The sequence below is a fragment of the Macrobrachium nipponense genome, chromosome 48 (genome assembly GCF_015104395.2).
Source record: "Macrobrachium nipponense isolate FS-2020 chromosome 48, ASM1510439v2, whole genome shotgun sequence".
Classification (NCBI taxonomy): domain Eukaryota; kingdom Metazoa; phylum Arthropoda; class Malacostraca; order Decapoda; family Palaemonidae; genus Macrobrachium; species Macrobrachium nipponense.
Genome location: NC_087223.1, coordinates 8,862,447 through 8,882,446, shown reverse-complemented (window position 1 = coordinate 8,882,446; position 20,000 = coordinate 8,862,447).

Sequence of the window (20,000 nt, the reverse complement as noted above, 5' to 3'; positions counted from 1 at the left end):
CCCCGACCCTTATCAAATTCATTCCGACTTTATATTCCCCAGCAGAGCAACAATTCTGACAAACGCATCAAACGAAGGCATCGTTGGTGATTGCTGCTTGCAACGTTCCCATTGCAAAGATATTTTTCATTAATGAATCTTTGAAACTGACAAACACACAGACACACACACACACACACACTCACAGGGGATTTTGAATATTGCACTGTTGCGTCATTGCAATGAATGGACTTTATTTGGATTCCCCAATAAATTGGTGTGATCGAGAATGGGAATTTTGGAATGGAGGCCGGAGCAGTTGTTTGGGAGTGGCGATGTATAGTTTGGGAAAAGAAAAAATAAATAAATAAATAAACAAACGAATAAATAAATAGATAAATAAATAATGAAAGGAGATAAGTAAATATGTATGTATGTACATGTATAATATACGAATAATAAATGAAATAATAACATGGCTGCAGGTCTGTCACACACAAAAAAGGGAGTCAGTTTGGAGGGGCATGGAATGACGTGGAGAGATAAAAAAAAAAAAAAAAAAAAAAAAAAAAAGAACATTCAAAAGTAATCATTGCCCATAATCCAGGTACGATGGGAAATAGATTGCCAATTGAAGCCCAATATCCATCGCTCACTGAGAGAGAGAGAGAGAGAGAGAGAGAGAGAGAGAGAGAGAGAGAGAGAGAGAGAGAGAGAGAGAGAAAGGAACTACAAAAAAAGCTGAGGGGATAATGTGACAATTGTTAGGTTCGACAACACAAGGTCTAATAAAACCGAGAGAGAGAGAGAGAGAGAGAGAGAGAGAGAGAGAGAGAGAGAGAAGTTCAGGGGAGATTATCCCCAGGGCACGTATAACTGCAGGCAACGCCTTTTTGGCATTACGAGCATAGAACTGAGCAGCTCTCTCTCTCTCTCTTCTCTCTCTCTCCTCTCTCTCTCTCTCTCCTTGGCCGAATTACAAAATCCTAGTTTCATTTTTAATTCATTCTTATTAATTGAATTAAATTCAATTTTAATGTAAAAAAAATAATATATACATTTATTTATGTATTTCATCCATACACAAAATTATTGAACTAGTTTTCACTTTACGTAAATGCGTACGTACGTACAAGCGGCAAAAGCGCACATAAAAGCATTTTCTTATGCACATACAGCATACTAAATCTTGTAACAAATACAAAAAATGTTTATCATACACAAATAACACGCACATACTAAGTCTACACATACATCATTTCTATCATACACAAATACATAAAAACGCACATACTAAGTCCTACATACACACACATAATTCATCATACACAAACACGCATACTTTATACAAACACGCACACATAATCGTACACAAACATACATATTGTTAAAAAAGACAAACAACAGAAATCAGTGGCTGAGGCTAATTGAACAATACAATAGAACCGAACGATCTAAAATAGAAGACAAACAAATATGAACAATTTTCCCGTGGGTCCATGGCACGAATAATTTTTTTTTTTTTTTTTTTTGTCCTCGTGGAATCAGAGCTCAATTTACATACAAATCTTTTATTTGGCTCTGGTGGTTTTTATCTTTTTTTTTTTTTTTTTTTTTTTTTTTTTTTTTTTTTTTTTTTTTTGTTTTTTTTTTTTTTAGGAATCGTACCGCTGGAACATGATATTATAATTAATATTTTTTTCTTTTTTTTTTCTTTTTTTTTTTTTCAGGGGAAATACTTCGGGTTCCATAACCTTAATGCAAAGAAGATTATTGAATTAGGAGAGTTTTTTTATATCACGAAATCAAAATCAAGAAAAACCTCTACAGAGTTTTTATAAATAGTGTTTTATTTATTTATTTTTTTAGACGAACTTGGGTTCCTTTATTTTGATACAAGAGAATATGAAATAAAGAGAGGCTTCTCTTTCACAAAGTCAAAATAAGAAAACAAATGGCACAAGAGTGATCATTATGATAGTTTTTTCAGTGTGAATTTGGTTTCCTTAATTCTATTTTCAAGACAATGTGTAATTGGGAGAGGTTTTTTAATGTTAAAATGTCAAAATTAAAAGTGATAAACTGTTTACAAGAGTATATTTTATTAATAAATATTTTTTTTAGAATGAATGTGGGTCCTTAGTTTCGTTTCAAGAGGATATCTAATTGGGAGACATTTTTTTAACGTTACAAAGAAAAAAGTTTAGAAAAAATGCTATTTATTTAGTAATAAATTATTTTAGAGTGATTTTGGGATCCTTAATTTCAATGCGAAAGAGGAATTGATATAGTTTCTTTTAAGTCACGATTTCAAAAAATTTTTGAAAAAAAAAAAAACTACACAATAGGAGAATTTTGTCTCTGGTCATAATATATGATGAATCACAAATGCAAAACATCGATTTTTATTACATCAGCATCAGACATCGGAGACGAAAGCCTAAAACCAGTATACCTAAACTAGTTCAAATCCCAGGACCCCCCTCCAAAAAAATAAATAAATAAAAAAAAAATTAAACCATATAACTCGAACCTCCGTTGTAATGGCAGTCCTTTCATCTTACCGACTCCCTTTTTGCTTCGAATATACTGAAAGCTGAAATAAAAAGAGAGAAAATGTAGATGATATAAATTACTGAAATACCCAAAAGGGAGTCTTATCCGGAGTTTTGGAAATAGAGGAATTATCTCATGGTTCTCTGGGATGTTTGCTAGTGGGGTGTTCGTGGGGGAATGGGGGTAGGGGGTGGGGGTTTGGGGGATGGGTGTGGGGGGTGAGTGAGAGACGTGGGTATGGATTGGGTGAGGGTGGGGGTGGGGGGTGTGGGAAGCTTTGTATGCGCCCTGGTATGGGAGATGAGAGACAGATGGAGAGAGAAGAGAAAAGACGGTGGGAGATTAGTAGGGCAGGTGGAGAGAACAAAAGAGGAGAGAGAAGAGAGAAGAGAGAGAGGCAAAAAGTAGCAAAAATGATGATATAGAGAGGAAAGTTCTTGGAAAGTTGATAACGTGCTAAACTTTGCTAAAACAAAAGTAAAAACAAAAGTGAATGAGAGAAGAGAGAGAGACCCTGATGAGAGAGACGAGATGAGAGAATGAGGGAGAGAGAGAGAGAGAGAATCCTTACTGAAGAGACAGAGGAGGAATAGGCTTGGCTGCAAAATATTGAAACAAAAAATCAAAAAATAACACACACCACACACCACACAAACAGACATAGCGATGAGACGAGAGAGGAGGAGAGAGAGGAGAGAGAGATTATTTTATCTCTCACACTTTGCCACCCTATTGGGTTAACAGGTTGCGTCCAATTTCTCGTTGGGGTTGGTTGCCAGGGCGGCACCGATTCTAAATAAAAACCTTCAGAAACGTATCATCAATTATTCTCTGTCAATTCTAGGTCAACTGGAAGCCATAGTTATCTCCATTAGGAATATTTAAATTTTGCTAGAAAATGCATGACAACTTTTTCACGGGTTAAAGTTCGCCAGAATTTGCTAGACCGTTTATTGTAGGTACAAATTTAGGGAAAAATCATCATCTGTGAAATTTATTTTGGTTAGGATTGATAGACGCTGTTTTGTTTTACGCCTTTCCGACTGTTAAGACGTGGTTAAAAAAATTCGAATAATCTTTCTTTATAAAACATTTATCAACTTTCCCAACAACTTCCTTGTGCAAACCCCCCGGATAATGAAAATAAGCAAGATATTTAATGCTAACTGAGGAGATATCAGAATTTCTTGGACAATAGCACTGTCTAAGCCGTCCTTCCAAATCCTCTCTTCTCTCTCTCTCTCTCTCTTCTTCTTTTCTCTCTCTCTCTCTCTCTTCCATCGGCAAAACAGCAATCTTTTAGCCCCAAGTTAACTCCATCTCTGGGCAACTCACAACTTACCAGATGCCAGAAATTCTCCAGATCGTGAATTCCTCCAAAATTTCAAATTCATTTTTCATTTTCAAAGACCAAATGAAAGAAGTTCCCTTCATCAAATCGTTCAGTCTTTTTTCTTATTGAAAACAATGAGGCTTTCCCAGGGCTTATTATTTTATTGAGAAGCTGATGTACAGATAAAGAATGGTGGTTTTTGGGTGGGTTTTTAAGAGCAATGAAGGATTGATAGACGTTGAAAGCAAGAGGTTTCATCTGGGAATTTCGAATGATTCCTTTTGATGTCAAGCAAAAAGACTATTTAACAGAGCGGGAAGAAATTTGAATTGAGGTCCTCTTCTCTTCTCTCTCTCTCTCTCTCTCTCTCTTCTCTCTCTCTCTCTCTTCTATCAGGTGATGGATACTGAGCGGTGCCTCAATTCTGACAATCTATTTCCCATCGCACCAGGGATTATGGGCAATTACTTTGAAGTTTTTTCCCATTCGTGTAATTTCAGCCGAACCAAAACTAAATACTCTGTCTTCCACGGCCTACTATTTTTCACTCTCTCCTCTCTCCTCCTTCTTCTTCTCTCTTCTCATCTCTCTCCAGGGATTTTTACAGATTTCATTCTTCTAGTATTGATTTTTTTCCAAAGGGGGTGGGGGGGGGGGGGGGGGGGGGGGGGGGGGGTGGTGCCGGGGGGGGGGGGGGGGGGCCCTTTCTGCATTGGAAATCTGTAATTAGTTTTGGGTCCTAGAATTAAGGTTAGGTTAGATTAGGGAATTTTAGGTTAGGTCACTTTAAGTTATTGCTAAAATGTCTCAACCTTTCTGGGGCAGGTTTGGTGGGTCCTTCTGAGGGGGCTAAACCCCCAAAAACGGTCGGTGGAAAAATGCGAAAGAGTTCTGTACCCTAGAGTTAGGTTAGGTTAGATGCGTTCCCTAGTTTCTTAATAACAAAGATTACTTAATTAATGGGAATTAGTTATTGATTTGGCACTTTAGGGTCAGGTTAGGGTTAACGCTTGTTAGGTTAACACATCATATACCCTTTTTTTTACCCTCTCTCTCTCTCGTAGTAGCCATCTTGCTTGGTGAGACGTTACCCTATGCGTGAAGTCACAATAACTCAACAGATATCACCAACGTTTAAATATACGACTAGGAATTTGAGAAATCAATCTTAGAAGTGTTCGTTGAACTATCGGGTGGATAAAGATTAGTGTTGAAAATAGTAGGATTAAAGCGTCTTCTAAGCTTAGTTTATCCAAGTGTAACTACTAAAATAAATCAGCAAACAAGATGGCAGTAAAGTTCCAACTGCGGGGAAAACAAGGTGGCGTAATTTGGCGGTGTCTAGCTAGGATTCGCCAATACGATGACGGTAGCAGGAAGGGAACTGGCATTTCTCATCTCTGAAACTCAGCAAACAGTTCTAACCAAAAACAGATACAAAAGCATTCATGATAATATTAGAAGGATATAAATCCGTTCAAACTGGAACAAATCTAATTGAAAACAATCTTGAAAATAATTGAAGAAGTTCCAAATAAAATCCAAGTGGTCAAGAGGACTCATAAAGAAAATATTACATAAACCAAACATATTCCGACGAAAGAAAAATGAATAAAGGGTGAAATCGTTGTGAATATTACTAATTGATGCAATTAAGGAAAAATACGAATGCCAAAGCATGCAAACTGTGTAAGGTTTGGTATAGCATAGTACAATCACAAAAACCTAATCAAGAAAATTTGCTGCGAATTGCAAAACATTCCGAACCCATCCACAGGTTGTGCTGAGGTAAATACAAAGATTTGAGAAAAGAATACAAGAAATTTTTTGTTCAAACAGTGCCTATCATGGATAATACAAATGTTATTCAAATCAAGATTGAATGTACCAAAAATAGTTGCGGATGAAGAAAGAAGGAGGAAAGAGGAAGAAGAAAGAAGAAAAAAGAAGCAAGAGGGAAAACGGAAGAGGAAGTAAACAAAAATGGAAAATGACAAGAAAAAAAATAAGGAAAAAAAGAAAACAAAGAACAAGATAAAACAAGTATGGATGCAGAGATGACTCATTGATACTTACATTATGAGGCGCAATAAAGCCAAGCCATTACCTACGAAAAAAAGGAATTCAAATTACGAATATGACAAACAGAAAAGCAAAATCCCGAAGAGGGCTCTACCCAGATCTATACAATGACGGGAAAAGAGGAAAAAAATAGGACAAGGAAAAGACAAAATCTGCAAACCTTTTGTGAAAAGATGGGAATTGCAGATTTGGAGAAAGATGTTACTACAAACATCCCTAAGAATATGTCAAAACTATGAAATATATGGTAAATGTGCATACTTAGATGGATATGGGGATGATTGCAGAGATCTGCATCCAAAAATATGTAAAAACCTAAAAGAAGGGAAAAGGGATGTAAGTTCGACAAAAAATGCAAAAAAAAATATATGCCACCCTCGTAGCCAATGAATCATAATCAAAGATAAATAAACCAACCAAGTAATAAAATTCCAAAATAAGAAAGAAACAAATAAAGGAGAAAGAAATCAAGAATATCAGGTAAAAGAGAAAACGCAAACCACCAATGGAGATATGCAGACGGTGTCAGCAAAGAATTTCTTCAAAGCATCAGCTCCGAAATTCTACTCAAGAGGATAATAACTGTATTTTAGTTATGCAACGAGGAATATTGCAGAAGAAAACGGAGCAAAAGAAAATTGCAGAATTATTCAGACACAAAATGAATAATTATGATGAAGGAAGATCAAATAGTTATGGAAAAGTTGGCTTTTTTTAATGTCAGAATTTCTGAAATGAAAAAAAAGAAAACTAATACCAGAAACCAGGAAAGAGAACCTGGGGAAAATCCTTATTTACTTCTCAGTATTAAAATGAAGGCGAGAAAAAAACACTGCAAACCATCATAGTGATGAATGCGCAGGTTTCGTTTAGTTACGAGTAACTCAAAAAGGAAAAATAGAGAGTACTTAGAAGAAACCTCAACCCAAAATGAAAAGAAAATAGAATAAATGAATGAATAGTTGTGGAAAACCTGGTATTGCCCAAGATAACTGGGAATGATGATCAAATAAAAGGGTTCCAAACTTATAGATTCAGATAGAAAAAAATAGGGAATCAAGGGGGAAACCGCCAATATATGGGAAAGACAAAAAACAAGGAAAAATATATGAGAAATATAGTAAACTCAGAATGTGAACTAATAGCGGTATGAATTTGAATCTGAAAAATTAGATGGAAACGTTAGTAATATATAGACCTCCTAATACTAAAGAGGTTTGACTTCAATAATTGAAAAAGTTGGTATGATAATATGTAGAAATCACAAGGGACTGGACTATTTCTCCTATCTGGTTGACTTTTCAACTTTCCTTTCGTAGAATGGAAAGAAACGAATAGGATGATTTGGTTGGTTGCTTATTATAATATAAAAAAGAGCGTGAATAGTAGTTGCACGAAGATAAGAGGCAATTTTGAAAAGCTATTAGATATGCTACTTTAGAAATAACAAACATTCAACAAATAAATTCACCTGCCAACAAGAAAGGAAACTACTTTATACCTAGTATTTTGTGAACGGAGATGAATTATGTTAAAAGGAAACTAATAGTTTATAATGCGGAGTATTTCAGACCCATTAATGTCATAGAATTAAACAGTTCCAATCCAAAGCAAGTGAAAAATAGGAGATAAGGCAAGAAATGAAAAAGTGGGAAAAGGATCTGGAAAAATACAACTTCTAACAGTAAAAATATAAAAATGGTCAGAAATAATGAAGAAATTAAACAAAGGAATTGGGATAAACATTTTCGTAATTAAGTGATGACATAAGGGTAAAATACGGGAGATATTAATTTAAAAATCTATTGGAGATAATAGTGGAAAAAAATATATACCGAAGGAAGAAAAGTAAACATCATTCATGGCATACCGAACAGAGACAGAAGAATCTTTTTGTTCCAGAAAATCAAAAGAAGTGGGAAAAAGGTCTTTGCAAAAGAAAAAAAAATGCAATGGAAAGTTATTAAGAAACTAAAAAAGTGAAGATAGAAAATGCAGAAAAAAAAGATTATAACAAATCAAAAGAAAATGAAAAACGGGACTTGGAAGAAAAAAAACCCTCCCGATTAAATATTCAAGCAAAACCCCAAAACTATTATACCTCATATGCGAAGAAGATGAATAAAAGAAGAATAGAAATAGTGCCCTCTGAGAATTGAAGGGAGAATTAACAGAATGAAAAAAAAGGAAATTTGCAAACATTACTGGCAGAAACGATATTAAGAGAGGAATTCACCCCTCGAATAGATAATGAAGAAATAATGACTATAGAAGTAAGGGCTGAAAAAATAGTGAATATTTAAGCTGGACATAGATTATTAATGAAGCTGGATGATTATTGTTGGCAGGGCTATTGTAATGAAATTAAAAACATGGAGCTGGCTGCAGGGCCGGCCTGAATGGAATTCATGCTATTTGTTAAAGAAAGTAGTTCATTCTAATCGCAAACAAAGCCACTTGGCAATAATTATTAAGACAAAGTGTAGAATACAGGCAAGATATTATGGATAGCACAAACAATTTAAGCGTAGAATTATTACCCCTACTTTGTCAAAAGTGGATTCAAGACTAGAGGCAAGTAAATTATCGGGGACCTGGTGAAGTCTAACATCACATATAATGAAAGTGTATGAAAGGGGTGTTAATGAAGAAAAATAATTATATGAAAACATTTAATAAAAAAATAATTTGTTTAATAAAGGGACAAACCATGGTTTCGGCTACCCGGAAAAAGTACACAAACCCAACTGGCTTAGTCCACCGTTGAAAAAACATATTCAAAAATATGAAAAGCGGAAAATGAAAACAGATGTGGGTTTATTTAGACCTTTGCAAAAGCTTTTGATTAAACGTAGACCATAATAATTATTAGCGAAGAAATTAGAAAACACAATATCGTGGATAAAGTAGGAAGATGGTTAAAAAAGAATTTTTACACCAACAGAAAACAGATAGCTTATTGCCAAACGACGAGAAATCGGATTGGAAGCCAAGGTAAATATCCGGTGTGCCGCCAAGGTACGGTGTTAGCTGCAATACTGTTTGTTATTATTGATTGGAATTGAAGAATAAGACAATAATGTTAAGGATTCGGTAGTGAGTAGGTTTCGCAGATGACAAACAAGAATAAGTAGAGAAAATTACTTTGGATGAAGATCAGGAACACGCTCTAAAACAAAGAGACCATTAACAAAGTCATATGATTGGGCAGAGGTAAATAGGAATGGTATTTAAACTCTGATAAATTTGAATCAATAAATTATGGAGACAGAGAAAGAAAGCTATCATGCATATAATCGGGACCTAATAATGAGACCATCACAAATAATGGAAGCAGTTAAAGACCTTGGTGTGATGATTGAATAGGAACATGTTATGCAATGATCAAATAGCAACTCTGTTGGCAAAAATGTAAAGCAAAAATGGGCGAATGTTGTTACGGCACTTCAAAAACAAGAAAAGCTGAACACATGATTGATGCTTTATAAAACACATATTTGTTCGTAGTCCAACTTGAAATTGCAAATATGTATTGGTACCCCACCACTATCAAAAGGATATTGACACAAACTAGAGAGTGTACAAAGGTACCTTTTACAGCTTAGAATAGAAGGAAGGTTAAGGACCTAGGACTAACTGGGAAAGACTACAATTCTTAAAAATTATATCGTCTGGAAAGGAGAATGAGAACGCTACATGATAATTCCAGGCATGGAAACAGATAGAAGGAAATAGCAGAAAAATTATCATGGAAAACTAAAAAATATCAGAAAGAAGCAAGGGGGCAAAAGGCAAGGTAGATTAAATATAGTGGCCCAAAAATTATACCAGGAAAAATAAGGAAAAGCACACAGGGGACCATTAAATCCACTACGCCCCACCAGCATCGATAATGCAGCGTCTATTTCAATGCGTTTGCCAGCTTCATCTGAGGAATAATTCTATCAGGAGTGAGCGTAGATATGTTTAAGAATAAGCCTCGACAAATATCTAAACTGCCATCCCAGACCATCCAAGATTGGAAATAAGGCAAAATGCAAAAATACCGGAAGATGTTGTACTAGCAACTCTCTGGTAGACATTAGAGGTGCCTGCCCACACTGAGGGGCACCTGGGGGCAAACCGCAACAAGATGTAAAGGTAAGGTAAGGTGTAAAGGTAAGGTCTTCTCTCTCTCTCTCATCCTTCTCTCTCTCATCTCTCTACTCTCCTCTCCACCAAAGGCTAATAGAATTGCTCCCCGCAACCTTCCATGAACCAGATGTGAAAGAGAAAACAATTTAATATAGCTATAAATTCGATGTTACAACCCTTATAGCCACTGATTGTCAGCCATGTAGAAGATTATGCTAGCGAGAAAATTGCTATTTACCGACCAAAATCGCTTCACTGATTGAGTAATAGGATTGTTTTGATAGGATAGATGTGAGGACATAGAAGAAGTTTTAGAAGATGGTTTTCCTATTAGAATTATAGAGGAATATTGGGGATTAAACTTCCATTTTCTAAAGTTCGGGGGAACAGCTAGGTAAGGTGAATAAGGAGATTTGTAATGTATACAGAAACGCTGTACATTTACAAAAACAATTTGTACAAAATACATAGAGGGAGCAGAGAGAGAGAGAGAGAGATAGGGAGAGAGAGAGAGAGGACCCCAGGGGCATTTCAAACCGGGAATAATCCTGAAGGCAGAGAAGCATGGAGCACGTAGCAAGGCCTCGAAAACGCTTTGGAATGGCGTGCAATCGAACGAAGGCGAGGGAGGACCATTTTGACAGATTGGGGCCGGAATTTGGAAAAGAGTTTTATTTGCAAGGAGACGGACAGCTCTCTCTGCTCTCCCTCTCTCTCTCTCTCTCTCTCTCTCTTGTGCATCACGAATCCCTGGAAAATCTGGAAGCTGTTCAGGCCTTTTAGAAATACCTTCATAAACTTGAAAGTTCATTTCTTCTGGAAAAATAAAACGGGAATTTCTTCTTTACCTTTTCTGGTTTTATTTTTTTCTTTCTTTTTCTTTTTCGTACAAGTCGTCCAAGTTTATAAATTAGGGTTCCTCAGGGAGTGGGGGGAGGCTCTGCGAGACCTTAGAGGAATTTTCCGGCCCGCATTACACCTCTCTTCTCTCCTCTCTCTTCTCTCTCTCTCCCTTTCCTCTTCCATTACCCGAAGCCTCTCGCCAATCAACGGTGGAGTGCTGGGCTGGAAGACCCCTTGGCGGATATATCTTTGATAGGTCACATTGTGATAAAAAAAAGTCCATATCTCTCTCTCTCTCTCTCTCTCTCTCTCTCTCTCTCTCTCTCCTAACTCTAGAGGCAGAGAGAGAGAGAGAGAGAGAGAGAGAGAGAGAGAGAGAGAGAGAGAAAACTTGTTTGTTCTTTTATTCATTTTTATCTTTGAAAAATTTTCAAAATTCATTTTAGGTTGGAACACTTAAGAGGTTCATTCATTTATTGAATGAGAGAGAGAGAGAGAGAGAGAGAGAGAGAGAGAGAGAGAGAGGGGGGGGTCGGTTAGGTCATAATATTTTGGCACCCATTCCTGGAACCTTGTCTCTCTTTCTGCAATCAGTTGATTGCACCGGTGGAAGTCGCTCCTCCGTCACGCTGGGTCTCTAGGCACCCTTTTCAAAATCACAGTATCTCACATAGAAAAAAAAAAAAAACAGGACTCTCTCTATCTCTCTCTCTCCTCTCTCTCTCTCTCTCTCTCCCTATCACACATCACACACACACACACACACACACACACACACACACACTCACACACACACACAGCCTCCTCACGATATAATGGAGGAACTCTGTTCAGTTTATAAGGCAAGAAAAACAAATTCATTTCCGTTCTTTTCTTATCATAAATTCAGGTCAATTTTTAGCCTAAGGAGATATTTTAAAAGCATAACTTCACTGACAAGAGTTAACCTACTCTCTCTCTCTCTCTCTCTCTCTCTCTCTCTCTCTCTCTATCTCTCTCTTATATATATATATATCTATATATATATATACTATATATATATCTATATATATATATATATATATATATATATACATGAATAGCTAAAGTCCTCCCCCATGATCTCATTTTCTACAAACATCTTGGGAGAAGATGGAGTCGTTTTTGCTCACTCGTCTGACAAAGTCCTTAAACTTGACACGTGTCAAGGTATATGCTTTCACGTTTAGCGGGATCCCATGACATACAGATGCCACAAATGGATAGGCTAACTTTAGCAGACGGGATGCAAGCCCTGCCGCGCCATGTTTGATGGCTTCCAGATCCCTCCAGTGACTGAGAGAGAGAGAGAGAGAGAGAGAGAGAGAGAGAGAGAGAGAGAGAGATTGTTAAATGAGTATGGGCCAAACCTAATGACGTGGGATTATAATACAAGGCTTTAGCTGACCTTCATCACTTTATGCGCGCAGGTAATGTTACCTGTTCGTAGCCTGGGGTTTAGTCTAATGTGGATCCATATCTGTTTTCATTGGACCTGCTCTCTCTCTCTCTCTCTCTCTCTCTCTCTCTCTCTCTCTCTCTCTCTCTCTCTCTGGTTATAATTTGTTTTCTTTTTTTTTTCTCTCTTTCGCCTTTATAACATTCAGTCGTGGCACAGAGAGAGAGAGAGAGAAGAGAGAGAGAGAGAGAGAGAGAGAGAGAGTGAGAGAGAGCTGGTCCTCTCTCAAAAACGGGTTTTTAAAAGAGTCCCCAATTCAAAAGACGTTACAATGATGTCTTTATTTATGCTAAAATGCTTGATTCGGAATGAGTTTAATAGCTGCCTTATTCCATACCTTTTGTAGTCTGTTTTAGTGATGAGCTGTTGCAAAGAAAAAGCAGGTTCTTGACCACTGAAGGGAAGGAAAGAGAGTCTTTAGGGAGCCGTTTCAAAGGCAAATCCCTGTTACTACTACCACTACTACTATTGCCTCTACTACTACAGTAAATAGGAGTTGTGTTACACCTGGATTAAAGAGTGGGTTCTATTTTTCACCAATTTAAATCCTTGCCAAATTCGATAGAGAGTGAGCAATTGTGTTAAACCATAAAAGGAGAAGTGGGTCTATTTTTCACCCATTTCTCCTTGCCATAAATCGATAGACAGTAGCAATTCGTTACCATAAAGAAGTGAGAATTTCTCGCCCCATTTAAATCTCGTCAAATTCGAACAGAGTGGAAACTTGTAAAAAGCAATCCTTGTAAAAAAAAGTGGATTTTGTCTTTCGCCAATTTAAATCCTCGTCAAACCGTGAAAAAAATTGGATTCTGTCTTTTGCCAAATAAACACTTCACCAACTTCGGCAAGAAGCGAAGAATTATATTGTATCTAAGGAAAGCGTTTCTTTTTCACGAAAAAAAAAAAATCTCGCCAAATTCGCCGTAAAGTGAAGGAACCACAATACACCTGAAAAAAGTTAAGGTTTTCCGCTAAATTAAATCCCTGCCAAATTCATCAGAACTCGTAAAGGTAAAAGGTTATTTCTTATTTATTGCTAATACCACAAGCCACCCAGTTACATCTCTAGTGTAAACAGATCAGGCATAGATTTAAACTAAGTATTTAAACTTAATATGAATATTTCTTGTATCTTATATTTACTCATTTATTCAATTATTCTTTGAAAAGTTATTTATTTATTGCAAAGAGATTCTAACAAGATTTATATTTATCATAGTGGACTAGTAACTAAAAATACTAATCTTAATATAGACTCAAACCTCCCCAGTCTGTTTTTACGACGAAACGAGCGCCAATATTTAACAAGGGGATAAATCCATTTTCATAGCCACTTCCAGCCAATCTGGACAGAGATTATAACAGTGGCATTACCGTTTTCTCTGCTGACACGGCTCCAGCAACGTCCCAGAGATTGGTTTATGGAAATAGCTCTAGATATCGAGTCGTTTCTAGGTGAAATCACAATGATTTGACTGACAGATACGTAGTTTTATCAAAATAATGAATGCGTTTACTGATTCGCTAAGCAGAACGTATTTGAACTTGTTAAACTCGAAGGAGGTTCGTTCTATATATGAGATCGATTAAGGTTATGAATGAAATTACTCAATAAAAGCTGTTTAGACTTAAAATACTCGAGTTATTTCAACTAAAATTGGAAGAGGTATTGCACCTCACTGAATATTTTTACGTGAGATACTGTGATTTTGAAAAAGTGTCTAGAGACCCAGCTTGGAGGAGGAGCGACTTCCACCGGTGCAATCAACTGATTGCAAAGAGAGAGACAAGGTTCCAGGAATGGGTGCCAAAATATTAGTGACCCCACCGCCCCCCCCCCCCCCCCCCCCCCCCCTCTCTCTCTCTCTCTCTCTCTCTCTCTCTCTCTCTCTCTCGAATTCAATAAATGAATGAACCTCTTAAGTGTTCCAACCTAAAATGAATTTTGAAAATTTTTCAAAAAAAAGAACGAATAAAAGAACAAGCAACTTTTCTCTCTCTCTCTCTCTCTCTCTCTCTCTCTCTCTCTCTCTCCTCTCTCTCTCTGCCTCTAGAGTTAGGAGAGAGAGAGAGAGAGAGAAGTGTAATGGGGGCCGGGGAAATTCTCTAAGGTCTCGCAGCCTCACTCCTGAGGACTAATTGATAAACTGGACGACTGCACAATGAAGAAAAAGAAGAAAAATAAACAAGTAAAGAGAAATTCCTGTTTTCCAGAGAAATGAACTTTAAGTATGAAGGAGTTCTAAAGCCCTGAACAGCTTCCAGATTTTCCCAGATTCCGTGGATAGTTACAATGATTAGCGAGAGAGAAGGAGAGAGAGCGGGGGGGAAGAGAGAGAGAGAGAGATAGAGGAGAGAGAGAGAGAGAGAGAGAGAGAGAGAAGAGAGAAAAGCTGTCGTCTCTGCAAATAAAACAGTTTCCAAATTCGGCCAATCTGTCAAAAGGTCTCCCTCGCCTTCGTGCACTGCACGCCATTAAAGCGTTTTCGTGCCTGCTACGTGCTCCTGCTTCGCTGCCTTCAGGATTATTCCCGGTTTGAAATGTCCTGGGTCTCTCTCTCTCTCTCTCTCTCTCTCTCTCTCTCTCTCTCTCTCTCTCTCTCTCTCTCTCAGTCCAAAGAAACTTATATGTGAGCATTTGCTTTCGTGCTTAAACATCGGCTGTCTGTTCACTGAAAATAAAATATTTTTTTTTCTCTCTCTCTCTCTCTCTCTCTCTCTCTCTCTCTCTATGTATTTGTAAATGTTTTTTTAAATGTACAGCGATTCTGTATACATTAAATCTCCTTATTCACTTACCTAGCTTTCCCCCAACTTTAGAAAATGAAGTTTATCCCAATATGCCTCTATAATTCTATAGAAAACCTCTCTAAACTTCTCTATGTCTCACATCTATCCTATAAAACAATCCTATATCTATCAGTGAAGCGATTTTGGTCGTAAATAGCAATTTTCTCGCTATAATCTCTACATGGCTGGCTATCAGTGGCTATAAAGGGCTATAACATCAGAATTTATAGCTATATTAAATTTTCTCTTTCACTCTGGTTCATGGAAGGTTGGGGAGCAATCTATTACCTTTGGTGGAAGAGAGAGAGAGAGCGAGAGAGAGAGAGAGAGAGAGAGAGAGAGGGTAAAAAATGGTATATGATGTGTAACCTAACGTACCCTAACCTGACCTAAAGTGCAAATCAATAACCAATCCCAATAATAGTCTTTGTTAAGAAATTGGGAAACATCTTAACCTAACCTAATCTAGGGTACCGAACTCTTCGAATTTTTCACCGACCTTTTGGGGGTTTAGCCCCTCTAGAAGGACCCAAAACCTGCCCCAGAAAGGTGATACATTTTAGCATAACTCAAAGTAACCTAACCTAACCTAATCTAGGACCAAAAATATTACAGATTTCAATGTAGGGGCTGAAAAAATCAATGCTAAGTAGAATGAAATCTGTAAAAATCCCTGAGAGAGAGAGAGAGAGAGAGAGAGAGAGAGAGAGAGAGAGAGAGAGAGAGAGAGTGAAAAATGGTAGGCGTGGAAGACACAGAGTTAGTTTGGTCGGCTGAAATTACACGAATGGGAAAAAATTCAAAAGTAATTGCCCATAATCCTGGTGCGATGGGAAATAGATTGTCAATTGAGGCTCAGTATCCATCACTGAGAGAGAGAGAGAGAGAGAGAGAGAGAGAGAGAGAAACGAGAGGACCTCAATTCAAATTCTCCCTCTGTTAAATAGTCTTTTTGCTTGACTCAAAAGGAATCATCGAAATTCCCAGATGAAACTTTTGCTTCAAGTCTATCAATCCTTCATTGCTCTGAAAAACAACCATTCTTTATCTGTACATCAGCTTCTCAATAAATAATAAAAGCCTTGGAAAGCCTCATTGTTCTATAAGAAAAAGACTGAACGATTTGATGAAGGAATTCTTCATTTGGTCTTGTGAAAATGAAGAAATTTGTGGAGGAATTCACGATCTGGAGATTTCTGGCATCTGGTAAGTGTGAGTTGCCAGAGATGGAGTTAATTGGGCTAAAAGATTGCTGTTTTGGCGGGGGATTCCAGCCTTAATGCCATGGAGAGAGAGAGAGAGAGAGAGAGAGAGAGAGAGAGAGAGAGAGAGAGAGAGAGAGATTTGGCTGAAGGATTAGACAGTGCTATTGTCAATAATTCTGATTTCTCTCAGTTGAGCATTAAATATCTTGCTTATTTTCAGTTATCGGGTGGACAAGGAATTGTGGGAAAGTGATAAATGGTATAAAGAAAGATTATACGATTTTATTAACCAATCTAACAGCGGAAAGCAATAAAACAACGTCTATCAATCCTAACAAATAAAATTTCACAGATGATGATTTTTCCTAATTTGTACCTACAATAAACGGCTAGCAATTTTTGGCAACTTTACCCGTGAAAAGTTGTCATGCATTTCTAGCAAAATTAAATATTCCTAATAGAGATAATATGGCTTCCAGTTGACCTAATTGACAGAGAAATATGAATGATACGTTCTGAGGTTTTTATAATCGTGCCCTGGCAACCACACGTTGAGAAATTGGACGCACTGTTAATTAATAGGGTGGCAAAGTGTGAAAGATAAAATACTCTCTCTCTCTCTCTCTATCTCTGTCTCTGTCTTTCTGTCTGTCTGCTTGTGTGTGTGTGTGTGTGTGTGTAGTTTTTTTTTCAATCATGTGCAGCAGCCTCTTCATCTCTGTCTCTTCAGTAGGATCTCTCTCTCTCTCTCTCTCCTCATCTCTCTCTCCTCTCTCTCTCTCTCTCTGTATTTTGTTTTAGTAAGTTTTAGCAAAGGTAGCACTTCTTTCCTAACTTTCCTCTCTATATCTGATCATTTTTGCTCTCTCTCTCTCTCCTCTTCTCTCTCTCTCTATTGTTCTCCACCTGCCCCTACTATCTCCCACCTCTTTCTCTTTCTCTCTCATCTGTCTCTCATCTCCCATACCAGGACACATACAAAGCATTCCCACACCCCCATCCCCACCCCTCACCCAATCCATACCCACATCCCTCACCTTACCCACCCTCACCTCACCCACCCATCCCCCAACCCCTACCCCCGTTCCCCCACGAACACCCCACTAGCAAACATCCCAGAGAACCATTGAGATAATTCCTCTATTTCCAAACCTCCGGAGAAGATCCCCTTTTGGGTATTCAGTAATTTATATCAATCTACATTTTCTCTCTTTTTATTTCAGCTTTCAGTATATTCGAAGCAAAATGGGAGTCGGTAGATGAAAGGACTGCCATTACAACGGGAGGTTCGAGTTATATGTTTAATTTTTTTTATTTATTTATTTTTTTTGGTCTGGGATTTTGAAACTAGTTAGGTATAGTGGTTTTGGGCTTCGTCTCCGATGTCTGATGCTGATGTAATAAAAATCGATGTTTTGCATTTTTGATTCGTCAATATTATGACCAGAGACAAAATTATCCTATTGTGTAGTTTTTTTTTCAAAATTTTGAAATCGTGACTTAAAAGAAACTATATCAATTCCTCTTTCGCATTGAAATTAAGGATCCCAAAATCACTCTAAAATAATTTATTACTAAATAAATAGCATTTTTTCTAAACTTTTTTCTTTGTAACGTTAAAAAAATGTCTCCCAATTAGATATCCTTGAAACGAAACTAAGGACCCACATTCATTCTAAAAAAATATTTATTAATAAAATATACTCTGTAACATTTCTCACTTTTAATTTGACATTTTAACATTAAAAACCTCTCCCAATTACACATTGTCTTGAAATAGAATTAAGGAAACCAAATTCACCTGAAAAAACTAATCATAAATGATACTCTGTGCCATTTGTTTTCTTATTTTGACTTTGTGAAAGAGAGAAAGCCTCTCTATTCATAATCTCTTGGCTTTGGCATTAAGGTTAAAAAATGGAACCCGAATTCCTTCCCCTGAAAAAAAAAGAAAAAAAATATTAATTATAAGAATATCATGTTCCAGCGGTATCGATTCCTAAAAAAAAAAAATAAAAAAAAAATAAAAAAAAAAAAAAAAAAAAAAAAAACAAAAAAAAAAAAAAAAAAAAAAAGATAAAAACCACCGGAGCCAAATAAAAGATTTGTATGTAAATTGAGCTGTGATTCCACGAGGACAAAAAAAAAAAAAAAAAAAAAAAAAAAAAAAAAAAAAGGAAAAAATTTTATTCGTGCCATGGACCCACGGGAAAATTTTTCATATTTTTTATCTTCTATTTTATTTCGTTCGGTTCTATTGTATTGTTCAATTAGCCTCAGCCACTGATTTCTGTTGTTTGTCTTTTTAACAGTATGTGTTTTGGGGTACGATTATTGTGCGCTGTGTTTAGATTATGTGATGCGTGTTTGTGTATGATGAATTATGTGTGTGTGTGTGTAGGACTCAGTATGTGCGTTTTTATGTATTTGTGTATGATAGAATATGTTTGTGTAAGATTTAGTATGTGCGTGTTTGTGTGCATAAGAAATGCTATGTGCGCTTTTGCCGCTTGTACGTACGTACGCATTTACGTAAAGTGAAAACTAGTTCAATAATTTTGTGTATGAATGAAATACATAAATAAATGTATATATTATATTTTCACATTAAAATTGATTTCAATTCACTATATATTGTCAATATTAACAAATTAATAAGAATGAATTAAAAATGAAACTAGGATTTTGTAATTCGGCCAAGGAGAGAGAGAGAGAGAGAGAGAGAGAGAGAGAGAGAGAGAGAGAGAGAGAGAGAGAGCTGCTCAGTTCTATGCTCGTAATGCCAAAAAGGCGTTGTTGCCTGCATTCATACGTGCCCTGGGGATAATCTACCTGAACTTCTCTTCCTCTCGCCTCTCTCTCTCTCCTCTCTCTCTCTCTCTCTCTCTCTCTCTTTTTTTCCTCTCTCTCTCTCTCTCGGTTTTATTAGACCTTGTGTTGTCGAACCTAACAATTGTCACATTATCCCCTCAGCTTTTTTTGTAGTTCCTCTCTCTCTCTCTCTCTCTCTCTCTCTCTCTCTCTCTCAGTGAGCGATGGATATTGGGCTTCAATTGGCAATCTATTTCCCATCGTACCTGGATTATGGGCAATGATTACTTTTGAATGTTCTTTTTTTTCTATCTCTCTCCACGTCATTCCATGCCCCTCCAAACTGACTCCCTTTTTTCTGTGTGACAGACCTGCAGCCATGTTATTATTTCATTTACTATTATTCGTATATTATACATGTACATACATATTTACTTATCTTCTTTATTTATTTATTCATTTATTTATCTATTTATTTATTTATTTATTTATTTATTTATTCATTTATTTATTTATTTATTTATTTATTTATTTTGTTTATTTATTTATTTATTTATTCTTTTCCCAACAACTGCTCCGGCCTCCATTCCAAAATTCCCATTCTCGATCACACCAATTTATTGGGGAATCCAAATAAAGTCCATTCATTGCAATGACGCAACAGTGCAATATTCAAAATCCCCTGTGAGTGTGTGTGTGTGTGTGGGTGTGTGGCTGTTTTTGTCATTTGCAAAAATTCATTAGTGAAAAATATCTTTGCAATGGGAGCGTTGCAAGCAGCAATCACCAA